The 12,967-nt window shown below is 44.9% G+C and overlaps 1 protein-coding gene across 3 annotated transcripts in view; it reads left to right on the plus strand.

Annotated features, from left to right (window-relative positions):
- Window positions 1-5,962: 5,962 nt before the first annotated feature.
- The window catches only part of PAQR8 (progestin and adipoQ receptor family member 8), a 48,790-nt gene continuing 41,785 nt past the window's right edge, over window positions 5,963-12,967 (plus strand). For all 3 annotated transcript variants that reach the window (XM_061398417.1, XM_061398418.1, XM_061398416.1), the window contains exon 1: window positions 5,963-6,114. The gene's annotated coding sequence lies outside the window, so the exon portion shown is untranslated. The remainder of the gene's footprint in view (window positions 6,115-12,967) is intronic.

The raw sequence follows: 12,967 nt of genomic DNA on the forward strand, positions 1-12,967 counted from the left end.
TGTCCAACTGTCTGTGACCCCATGATGTGTAGGCCGCCAGGCTCCTCTGTCCAAGGGATTTTCCAGGAGAGAATACTGGGTTACCAGTTCCTTCTCCATGGGATCTTCCGGACCCAGGAGTCGAACCTGGGTCTCCTGTCTCATGCACGGACCCTAGTTAATTTGGTCAGGCCTCCCTCAGTCATTATATCTTACCCATGGACTACTTGCCTTGTAAACTTCCTGCTAGAAATTTTGGTTGGCATTAGCAAGACTCCATAATTCTTGTAGTCTCTCAGGAGTAAACACTGTCAGGAGAGACAGGCCTGATGAAGTTGGGTCCTGCACCTGAGTGGCTTTCGGGTTCCTCCCTGTTGTCCTCAGAGCTGAAGGATTCCAGGCTGGTGGGAAGGGTAATGAGAGAAATTCAACTTAGTCGGGAGGCCGATGAAGGAGGAGATTTTTGCTTTAATTGGAATTCTTCTGGATGTTCCTTCCAAAGGCTACATGCCTACATCTCACTTTACTTCAGTTCCATTCAACACTTAAAACAAAGAGCTCTCTTTTCTGTAGCACATCCTACCAAGGATTCAGAATTAACTCCGTTCATCCTTTGTCCTTCTTTCTTCCTCTCTCCTAGATAGGAACATTTTTTTCAGGCCTGGGGTGCTTGCCCTTCTAGTTCATTTCTACATTTAGCATCCTCTAAGGGTTCTGGAGTAAATGATCATGGACTGAATTCCACATATGCTCAGATGGTAAAGCATCTGCCTACAATGTGGGAGACCCGGGTTTGATCCCTGGTTGGGGAAGATCCTCTGGAGAAGGAAATGGAAACCCACTCCAGTACTCTTGCCTGGAAAATCCCATGGGAGGAGCCTGGTAGGCTACAGTCCATGGGGTCACAAAGAGTCGGACACAGCTGAGCGACTTTACTTCCTTCCTTCCATGTTATATGGCTTCCCAGGTGACTCTAGTGGTAAAGAACCCACCTGCCAATGCAGGAGACATAAGAGACATGGATTCCATTCCTGGGTCTGGAAATGCAACCCATTCCAGTATTCTTGCCTGGAGAATCCCATGGACAGAGAAGTCTGGTGGGTTACAGTTCATGGAGTCCAGAGTCAGACATGACTGAAGCGACATAGCATGCATGTTAGTTCATTTATTCAGCAGTATTTTTTGAGCCTGTACTATTTGTTAGGTAACATGAGTTTGGCAATTAATAGCATGTCCATAATTGGAGAAGGAAATGGCAACCCACTCCAGTGTTCTTGCCTGGAGAATCCCAGGGATGGGGAACCTAGTGGGCTGCCGTCTCTAGGGTCGCACAGAGTCGGACACGACTGAAGCAACTTAGCAGCAGCAACAGCAGCAGCATGTCCATAAACCTTGTTCTCTAGAAACTTACAGTCCAGTGGAGGTGCTAAGGAAGTAGATAGGGAATTACAAAATGAGGTAACAAAATAAGAAGTCAGCTCAAGATGCTATGTCTCAAGAAAATAAAAAGATGCTATGTCTCATTAGACCAAAAGTCACCCTCAACCGAACTGAAAGCTTTAAACCTGGCCCTGACCTTTAAACCCAGGTCCCTGAGCTCTTTCAAAGAGGCATAAATATGGAGAAGATTCCAAATTATCTGCCCCATACCAGTCTCATCTGGACAGGCCCCTTCTTCCCTCTAGCTTCCCGCTAAGCTGTAAAAAGAGATTCAGTAAACACCAGCTGAATTAAACTGGTCAATTGATGTATTGACTTTTTTTTCTCTATTAAATCATTAAAACTCTGAAACCAAGCCAGAATCAAGTATGAATAATGCAGTTGTTATCCTGCTTGTCCAAGATTGCCCTTTTCACCTTTCATCCTTTTTGAAGGAACTGAGAGCCAGGATAAGTCCTCTAGACAGAAATCGGCTAAAATGTTATGGACTGAACACTCTGCCATGGCACGGGACTCTGAGTCTCAGCTGTTCAACAGAGGATACTGCATGGCTTTGCTCATCAGCCTAATTTAGATGATAGATGATTGACTGAAATGAGCTATGAGAGGGTGTGTATTAATACCTTCCCTAGCAACACACCAACGAGGGAGTGGCAAAGTCCAAAGGTTCAACATCAGTTTTCCATCCTGGGTAAGTTCACATGACTTTCCTTTTCTAGCCATAAATTCTGAGAAATTTCCCTCCAAAATCTTCCTTTAAAACCCAGTCTGGATTAAATCAGAGTTGGATAGACTGGAAAACATTTACTTTTCAAAATTTCTGACATCAGTCTTTGAAGTTCAATTGTTCTGACTTTCCCATCCCCCTCCCGGCCTCCCATCCCAGGATAAAATGATTAAGAATTAGGAGCAAAGTGAATGGAAGAAACACAATTTTCAGGACCTTTGAAGAGGAGAACCATCTGGGCCATTTACTCTGAGCCTTCTTAGATACAACTTTCTTTCTTTCTTTTTTAAATATTTATTTATTTGGCTGCACCGGGTCTTAGTTGTGGCATGCAGGAATCTTTAGTTGAGGCATGTGGGACCTAGTTCCCTGACCAGGGATCAAACCTGAGCCCCCTGCATTGGAAGCACAGAGTCTTAGCAACTGGACCACCAGGGAAGTCCGCTTAGTTACAAATTTCTGCTGAAGAGTGAGAAAAGTCTTCATATTTTAATATCCACGGGTTAATTTGCCATTCAATTATCATGATCCAATTATATACAATCCAATTACATACATTCAAGTCTCATTTCAGAACAAATGTTAAAATAAACATGTGTACACATCAAATATTGCTGGGATTTAGCAATTCATATCATTTTATTAATAATATGACGTTTTCTGGCGTGGTCACTTTATCACTTTTTTCAGTTTGCCATTGGTAACTCTTCAGTCAGGAACTATTAATATTTATCTAGAAGAGAGATTGGGCCTTGCTGGGTGGCACTAGTGGTAAAGAACCCATCTAACAATGCAACAGACATAAGAAACATGAGTTCAATCCCTAGGTCAAAAAGATCCCCTGGAGAAGGGAATGGCAACTCACTCCAGTATTCTTGCCTGGAGAATCTCATGGACAGAGTAGCCTGGTGGGCTACAGAGTCTACGGGGTCACAAAGAATGAAGTCACTTCACTCGTGTCCAACTCTGTGTGACCTTATGGACTATAACCCACTAGGCTCCTCTCTCCATGGGATTCTCTAGGCAAGAATACTGGAGTGGGTTGCCATGCCCTTCTTCAGGGGATCCTCCTAACCCAGGGATGGAACACACATCTCTTATGTCTCCTGTTCTTTACAATAAGTGCCCCATGGGAAGCCCCTCCCTACATCTAGAGTTACATTATTATAATCATTGATCTTATAAAACTGTATCTGTGATCAGTTGTTTCATGTCAGCTAATCATCATTACACATCTAGTAATGCAAGAAACAATCATCTTGTACAGTGTGCTGTGCTAAGTCGCTCAGTCGTGTCCAACTCTTTGTGACCACATGGACTGTAGCCTGCCAGGCTCCCCAATAGGCAGAATACAAGTAATATAGTTAGTAGTATTGATAAGGTCATAGATAAGTATTTAAGTGAAGAGCTTCCAGTAGGCGTGGCCCGGTATCTCCCCAGATTGCTAACCAGTCTGTTTTGCATCCATCACTATCTTTAAGGGAAATGATATGTTGTTATCATACTCAAAGTTCACCAAAGATGTCTGCAGGTACGAGGTGAGTGGTAGATCATGGTGACCCCTGAAGGACGGATAAAGGAATGTTATCTTCTGAGGACTTATGTGGTTGGCATCCAAAGAACAATTGATGTTTATGTTTGAGCAGGTATTTCTGCCACTGGGCAGCCTGGCTAATGCAGAATGCCATTGCACAAAGAATGGTAGAGGGCAGGGAGGAGGCCAAAGGGCAGAGAAAAAGTTTTATGCTTAAAGTTTTTCTTGGCTTAAAATATGAATTTTATGTCAACCCTTTTATGAAAGATCCAAGAGCCTCTTACAATGATTCAAAAATAAGAAGGTCATTCTTTTTTCCAGAGTTACAAAAGTGTCACTTGTAACTGCCCAAACTGAAGTGAGACAGCATTTCAGAGTAGGAAATGAAAGGAGCCAGTATGAGATACAAGTAGCTTTTTAGTATTTATGTATTTTATTTATCTGGCTGTGTGGGATTTTCCTTGTAGTGCATGGACTCCAGTTGTGGTGCTCGGCCTCCAGAGTATGCAGACTCCAGAGTACAGGGCCTTCAGTAGCTGTGGCTGGTGGGCTTAGTTGCTCCATGGCATACGGATTCTTATTTCCCCAACCAAGTATTGAACCCATGGCCCCCGCATTGCAAGGTGGATTCTTAACCACTGGACCACCAGAGAAGTCCCCCAAGTAGTTTTAAAAAGCATGAAAGATATGAAAGTATTTAACAGTAATGAACTGTACATTTTAGAAAATGATTAAGGTGGTCAATTTTATATTATGCATGAGGTGTTACACTGATTCAGTCCTGTCTGACTCTGCAACCCTATGGACTGTAGCCCTCTAGGTTCCTCTGCCTTTGGAATTCTCCAGGCAAGAATACTGGAGTGGGTTGCCAGTCCCTCCTCCAGGGATATTATGCATATTTTACCACAATTAAAATGTTTTAAATTTAATGTTATGTATATTTAGGAAAGCAAGTTTTATTATTTCTTTTTAGTTTGATCTCAATTCTTTAAATTGAAGTACAGTTGATTTACAATATTACATTTGTTTCAGGCATACAGCATAGTGATTAAGTATCTTTGCAGAATTTATTCCATTATAAGTTATTGTAAGATAATGGCTATAATTTCCTGTGCTATACAGCATATCTTTATTACTTATCTATTTTTACACATAGTAGTTTGAATCCCTTAATCCCATACACCTATCCAGAACAAGTCTGTTTTCTATGCCTGTGAGTCTGTTTCTGTTTTGCAAATACTTTGTATTTTTTTTAGATTCCACATCTAGGTGGTTTCATAGGGTATATAATGGAAAAGTGCCAGGTTTCAACAGACAGGAGTCGGACCTGCCTGTCTCAACAGAGTCATGAAGTGAATTAAAGGAATCTCTTAAAGTAACACTAGTGCAGGTCATCTTCCCAGGATCTGATGAGTCTCTATTTTTTTTGTCCAGATAATGATAATGACTGATTTTTTAACAGCAAAGCCAGTTTGATTTGTTAATTGCTCCTATTTTCTTTCTTTCTTCTTTTTTTTTTTTTTTGACTGCACCAGGTCTTAGTTGTGGCATGTGGGATCTAGTTTCCTGACCAAGGATGTATCCCGCCCCCCTGCATTAGGAGCAAGGAGTCTTAACCACCGGACCACCATGCTCCCCTGTGCTCCAATATCTTAGGTGTATTTTCCTTATGGTAAAACATGGACAGCAATGCAGGAAGGGGACAAGTCTGGGGAGGACCAAACGTGGAAATTCCTCTTCTGACCACCTCCACTCCGTCCCTTGTGGACGTAGGTCATGCTTATCGGAACCTGCTAGAGGAGATGGGGGTATAGAAGTGGGTGACGGCCTGTCAGTGTAAGAGGTGTATTTGTACGGAGCGTGTCATAGGGGAGTCCTTCGAGGATGGGTCTCAGGGGTGTGAAAGTGTGTGTCGACAGTCTCCCTCCTCGGCAAGTCATAACATGATTTCATGGGCAGAGTGACCCTGAATGTGCAGATTTGAGTGCTTAAGAGTAGATTGGATTCTGTCTTAAAAGGAGAAGGTTGTGTTGCTTTTCCCCCTCCGGAAAGACTTCTGCAGTGCCCCCCCAACCCCCACCCCCGGAAAGACCAGGACAGCGGCTGACTAGTCTCTTTTTCTCCTGTCCCCTCAGGCCTTCAGCCGCCGAAAGGGGGCCTTGCGGGCCTGACCCCCGGCTGGAAGGAAGAGGCGTAAGTCAACTTCCTCGCCGGCAACACCCGCGGCGGCGGTGGGTGCGCGGGTCTGCGCATCCCGCCCCCGGGCCGGGAAGGGGCGGAGCCGGGCGGAGCCCGCCCCCGGCTGGCCCCTCTTCCCCGCCGCTCCTCCGACCCGCGCTGGCCGCAGTCACCGCCGCCTGCAGGAAGCTGGGAGCGGGATCTTGGGCCGGGAGTGCGGGCTGGGCTGCGTGCACGGGCTCGGCCGCCGCTGCCGGTGAGTCCCTGGGCTGGCGGCGCGGTGCGCGGAGGGAGGCGGGTCAGGACCCGGCTGTTGGGGAGCCCCAGGGCGCAAGCACCGAGATGTCAAGATAGCGACTGTGGGGGCCCCCGGAGGAGCATCGCGAGGTAGAGGAGCCCGGGGGTGGGGAGTCAACATGCCCCCGGTGCTGGGGCGTCCAGGAGCCCTGAAGGCGAGGCAGAGGGTCAGGAACTCGAAGTTGGGGCGTCCCGAAACCCGATCCTGGAGGACTACGGGGTTAGGATCCTGAGATTGGAGAGGTCCCCAGGGGTGCGGAATGAGGGCTGCCCAGTCGGCCTTCTCGGGGCGCCCTCCGTAGGGCGCAGGGGAGCAGAACCCGGGAAGGGAGTGCGGAGAGAGGAAGCCCGAGGCGGGCGGGGCAGGAGAGAAGCCCCAGGGAGGGGAGCCCCGGACAGGGGAGGGTGGGGCGACGCGAGTGACTTCTCCGGGGAAGGATGGAGGGGGTTTCGCCGAGAGGGCGGGTGCAGGGAGCGGAGCTGTGCGGAGAATCCGGGGTTCTGTTCTGGAGGATGCGGGATTGGAGAGCTAGAACGCCGCGGCGGGGGTCCGAGGTGGCCCGCGGAGCTGTAGGGCGGGCACTCAGGGAACATCTCGGCCTAGGGGACGCAGCCCACTCGGTGGGGTCATGGCCATCTCAAGAGGACATCCTCTCAAGGGAGCAGGAAGGGCCACCCTGGACGAGGTTGGGTAGGGACCCTCCACCTAGCGAGCAGTGTTGGCAAATTAGGCAGGGGGACCGGAGAGGGGCGCACCTGGCAGACCTGCGTGGGCACCGCAGTGCCCTAAGCATCTGTGGCCCTCAGGCAGACTCACAAAAGGGAGACCTGTGGACTGGACAGGCTTAGGGTTGCATCTCATATTTCTGAGCTGGGTTAGAAGTGATTTTGCCCAGGGATCCGATGAAAAGAGTCTGGGCTTATAGCTCAGAATAGCTCTGGAGTGAGTTTTCAAATTGTATAGGTAAGCTCTACCTGTGTGTGTGTGTGTAACTCATAATAAAAGTGTGTGTAATTTTTAGATCCACATGTGCTGCTTGCTTCCTCCTCTTTTGTACTTTGTGAGAGGTTGTTTCTGAGTAAAAACTGGAGGAAAATCAGGAAGGTTTCAGCGTACACACATACAAACTAACCGCCCACAAATGCATTGCATTCCACGGTCTAGTAAACATGAGTATTATACTTTTGGATTGCTTCTGTTGGCGAGGGCTCCCTTTAGTGGAGTGAAAAGGAGTTACCTGCATGGAAGGTGGACTGCCCTTGACTGCCCTCTTAGGATGTCCACAGCCTGGACCCACCCCTGAGTTGCTGCACCCTTGACCAGGTCACCTGGTGGGGCGCTAGCCTGCTCAGGACCTCAGGGAATGGCATTCTAGAGTCTGTCTGAATATAAACAAATGACCAGCGCACTGTCTGGTTTATCTTCTTGTTTTTTCCCCCCTGTTGTTTGTCTTAGGTGTCTGGCTCTCTTTTAATATTGACATCTTATATTAATGTATTCTATATGGTTAATTATGGGTGGTAATTACCTTAATTATTTGATATAACAACTAATTCAGGAAGACGTAGGGCCTTGGGAATCCTGTTAAGTAGATTTCTCCCTGAGGAGGTTCCTGGGCTTTAAGGGGCAGTGGGAGGGGGAGGGAATGGGCTCTACTCCTTTTCTTTTCTGCTGTAGATATAGGTCCATCCTCTAGTATACACTGAGATTCGAGCTTCCTGGGAGAACCAAAGACTTTTGGCATCTAGTATTTGGCTCAGATGGTAAAGAATCTGCCTGCAATGCAGGAGATCTGGGTTTGATCCCTGGGTGAGGAAGATTCCCTAGAGAAAGGGATAGCTACCCACTCCATTATTCTTGCCTGGGAAATCCCATGGACAGAGGAGCCTGACAGGCTACAGTCCATGAGTTCACAAAGAGTTGTACACTATACACAACTAAGCAAATAACACTTTCTCTTTTCACTTTTTAATATGTTGGGCCCATTTTTTTTTTTTTCTTCATGCAGAGGAAAGCTCATCAATAAGTATGCAAGTTAACGGTAAAGTGATCTATTCAATTTCACAGGTGTCATTTCAGGACAAGTTTTTTTTCCATCAGAGGGTGGTCAGAACCTTGCACCAAAATCTGCATTATCATTATTGCGGTAGCATATTTATCCACTTGGACATATAGCTAGCTGATTCTTCCAATTCTTTATCCAAATGTTAGAATAAGTACCTAAGTATTTATACATTCAAATAAATTCGTGTTTCACCCTTTCTTTCTCACCCCTCATCGTGGCAAGCTGTGTACTAATTCTAGTGATGCTGTCATTGCCGAGAATAATTTTGGAGCCCTGCTTTGGAGTTGCCTTCAGAGTTGGCAACACGTTGACTGAATTGCCTCTGTGATGGCAAACCTTCCGCAGTTGGGAAACAGCCAAACGCTTGTGTGGAGCCAACTTTGGTGGAGAATTGGGGTTGTTATAGGAAGTGTGTCCATTAAAGTAATGAAAGTCCTCTTGAAGGGCTAGCAGTTCTACAGGGGTCATCCAGTAAAGAGTATGTGTTTAGGATTGTAAAGTAGTTGCTTTGAAATACAGCCTTCATTTGATTGTTTGCGCTCTGGTGCATGTGTAAAAAAAAAAGCAGAACTGGTGCTAGAGGAGGAAATGGCAACCCACTCCAGTATTCTTGCCTGGGAGATCCCATGGACAGAGGAACCTGCTGAGCTACAGTCCATGGGGTCGCAAAGAGTCGGACACAGCAGCAACTGAGCACAGAGTGTTATACTCTGTCGTACCTTATGGTTTGGGGGCTTCCCAGGTGGTGCTAGTGGTAAAGAACCTGCCTGCCAATGCTGGAGATAAAAGAGACTCAGGTTCCATCCCTGGGTCAGAAAGAGCCCCTGGAGGAGGGCACGGCAACCCACTCCAGTATTCTTGCTTGGAGAATCCCATGAACAGAGGAGCATGCGGGCTACAATCCATAGGGTTGCGAAGAGTCAGACACGACTGAGGTGACTTAACGTGCACCAACACCTCATAGCTTATAGGGCTGGAGAAAATCAGCCTTTCTTTTCCCCTTCCATGTCCTCTGTACCAGGCAGTTTCCATCCCCTTGTATTTTTTACCGAAAGCAAAATGAACAAAAGACTTGTTTTTTCCAGCAAAAAAGGTAGTCAGAAAGTCACTTACCCTATTGGGCATTACCAATAGGTAATATTGGTAATTAGGTATCATTGCCTGATACCTAAGTTTTTATGTGAAAAGATCTATATAGAGTCAAGGGGAAGAGAATGATTTCTGAAAATCCATTTTAGTTTTGGGATTCCATAGCACATAGCATGAAAAATCAACATATCCCATTTCTGCCTTTGTTTCCCTAAATTCTATTCCCCCCCCTCAGGTTGTATAACCTGAAGTTTCAATACAGCCATAGCTTGAATCTTGATTTAACTGTGATCTTGGACAAATTACTCATCTCTTTTGGCCTCCATTTTCTTACCCTAACATGAAGATGTGATGAGCAGGTACCTCATGGGGCTGTGATGAAGATGAAGTACGGTTTGTGTGTGTAGAACCCTGAGATCAGTGTCCCTACATAATCAGTGCTCCATAGAGTCTAGCTCTTTGCGTTATTAAGAGTGCTTATTGATCGTTTTGTATTATAATTCCTTTTAAGCCATGTAAAAATTTATAATGTCCAAGTAATGATAGTCCCTTTGGCTGGGCTTTGCAAATGAACCTGTCCTCTCAGGAGTGTTTTAAGAGTGACCTTAACAGCAACCATAGCTAGCTACTTTATTTTGAATTCCTATTGGGCTTCCCAGAGGTAAAGGATCCACCTGCCAAGCAGGAGACTCCAGTTTAATCCCTGGGTCGGAAAGATCCCCTGGAGAAGGAAATGGCAACCCACTCCAGTATTCTTGCCTGGAAAATCCCTTGGTCAGAGGAACCTGGTGGGCTATAGTCCATGGGGTTGCAAAGAGTCTGACGCGACTTAGCAACCGAGCATACACGTATTTTAAAATATGAAAAGTCCAGTTTTGAGTGTGTATTAGGTGTAGCAGTTTGGTAAAAAGCTGAAGGAAAATTGTTTAAAAGCTTCTCCTATAATTTTCTTCCTGATCCAATGAAATATTATTCTAACAACATAGCTCTAGTTCTTTTGGCATATATTGAAAGGGATGATTCTGGAGAACGTTTGTTTCAGTTAAATTGGAGTTTTGTTCTGTTTTTTTTTTTTTTTTTTAAGTGGTAGAGAGGAAGAACCTGGCACTGCATTCTCAGTTCTTTCATAAATACCAACAGTCAGTTTTTGCAAATTTATGAATTTTATTATATTCAGTTAATTTTACCTTAATTTTAATGAAATAATTTATGGTTACTATGAAATAGCTGTTTCATGAAATGTTCAACATTTAGTGAGAATTCTCTGTGTTTCAGTGAAGTATGTGCAGGAGACAAGGTATAAGGAACAGATTTTCTCCCCCAGAAGTTCACATAATGTGCCCTCTTACTTAGGACAATACATTAGCGAGAATTGTTGGGGTTTTTTTTTCTCCTAATGGCTTACAAGGCTAAGGGTTAATATGAATTTCACTATATGTTCCTTTCCCTCAATTTCTTGGAGAAGGCTAAATATATGGATATCTCAATAGTGTTTATATTTTTTGTTATGGATAGATTCTTTCAGGATTAGATCCTGCTATGTACTCAGATGCCATAAAAGGAAATAAGGGCTCTAAAATTACTTAGTGAATTGTAAAGTGATAGACAGTCTGCCTTCTCTATGGGGGCTGGTGTGGGGGATGGAGTCTGCATCATCAGGTTCAACCAACCGAGGATGGAAATGTCAATGAAAAAATTAATCCATAGTCAAGCTAAGAAAGAAATGGAACATTTTATTCAAACCAACCTGAGGATTATAACCTGGGAGACAGTCTCTCAGAGAGGTCTGAGAACTGTTCCAAAGAGGTGAAGGTTGTGGCCAGTCTAGATGTGACTTTGGAGAAGGGGGTACATCCAATCAAAGCACACATCTTGGTAGAGTTATTGCTATCTGCAAGAAACAGGTGTCTTAGTTGATGGTCTTAGTGCCCTGTAAGTATGGGAATATTCTAGAAGCTGGATTCATAAAATTTTCTCCTGAAAATATCTTAACCACCTGAGGGTCAATTTCTGTTTTTCTGTAGCACAAAATGCCTAATCCTGATCTTTGCCCTGAATTCCTTTTGAGGTGTACTGCATAGATCAGTGACCAAAGTGGCTGATGACTTAATCCTTGTAGAATTGATGGTGGACAACATTATTTTTACAATCCCCTCCTTTTCAGTCTTAGTTTCGACCATGATTTGGGAGGCATTTTGTGACCACTTTGTCTCATGATGCCAGGAACGCTCCTTCCCAGGTTGGGCAAGGATTTCTTTGATAGGCTTCTCAATGTGCTCTTGGTGGACAAGACTCTGTTAACAGTAGCCAGAGCCTCTGGCCAGCCTGTAATATTGTCCGGGAAATGGTTTCCTCTTGTTGCTTCTTCCCACATCTAGAGTTACACTATTATAATCATCGATCTTATAGAATTGTATATTTCGTCAATCATTTCAAGTCACCTAGTCAACAAAGGTCCGTCAAGTCAAGACTATGGTTTTTCCAGTGGTCATGTATGGATGTAAGAGTTGGACTGTAAAGAAAGCTGAGCGCAGAATTGATGCTTTTGAACTGTGGTGTTGGAGAAGATGCTTGAGGCTTCCTTGGACTGCAAGGAGATCCAACCAGTCCATCCTAAAGGAGATCAGTCCTGGGTGTTCATTGGAAGGACTGATGTTGAAGCTGAAACTTCAATACTTTGGCCACCTGATGCAAAGAGCTGACTCATTTGAAAAGACCCTGATGCTGGGAAAGATTGAGGGCAGGAGGAGAAGGGACGACAGAGGATGAGATGGTTGGATGGCATCACCGACTCCATGGACATGGGTTTGGGTGGACTCCGGGAGTTGGTGATGGATAGGGAGGCCTGGCGTGCTGTGGTTCATGGGGTCGCAAAGAGTCAGACACGACTGAGCGACTGAACTGAACTGAATCATCATTAATTTTACCAGACCTTTGGCCACATATTTGGTCATGCAAGAAACAATCATCTTATTCAATAGGAAGAATACAAGTAATGCAGCTAGTGGCATTAATAAGGTCATAAGTAAGTATCTAAGTGAAGAGCTTCCATTAGATGTGACCCAATATCTCCCCAGGTTCTCTGACCAGTCTATTCTATACCAGTTGCTATATTTAAGGCAAATGATATATTGGTATTGTACATAAAGCTCACCAAAGATGTCTACAGGTAGAAGATGAAGGTGGGTTATCATGACTTCTTAACGATTGACAAAGTAATGTTTTCTAAAGAGTTGTGTGACTGCCAGAAGAAGCACAAGTGATCTTTCTGATTGAGCAGGGATTTCTGCCATTGGGGAATCTGGTTAATGCATAATGCAGATATACAATGACCAGTGGATGGGAGGGAGGAGGCCAAAGGTCAGAGAAAATGTTTTTGTTTAAATTTTTCTTGTCTAGCCTTAAAATGTCAGTTGAAATAAATGTCAGAAAATAGTCAGGGAAAAAAAAAATCCCAGGGGAATTTGGGGGGAGCATGAATACATGTATCAGTTCAGTTCAGTCGCTCAGTCGTGTCCGACTCTTTGCGACCCCATGAATCGCAGCATTCCAGGCCTCCCTGTCCATCACCATCTCCCAGAGTTCACTCAAACTCATGTCCATTGAGTCGGTGATGCCATCCAGCCATCTCATCCTCTGTCGTCCCCTTTTCCTCCT

The sequence above is a fragment of the Bos javanicus genome, chromosome 23 (assembly GCF_032452875.1).
Source record: "Bos javanicus breed banteng chromosome 23, ARS-OSU_banteng_1.0, whole genome shotgun sequence".
Lineage (NCBI taxonomy): Eukaryota > Metazoa > Chordata > Mammalia > Artiodactyla > Bovidae > Bos > Bos javanicus.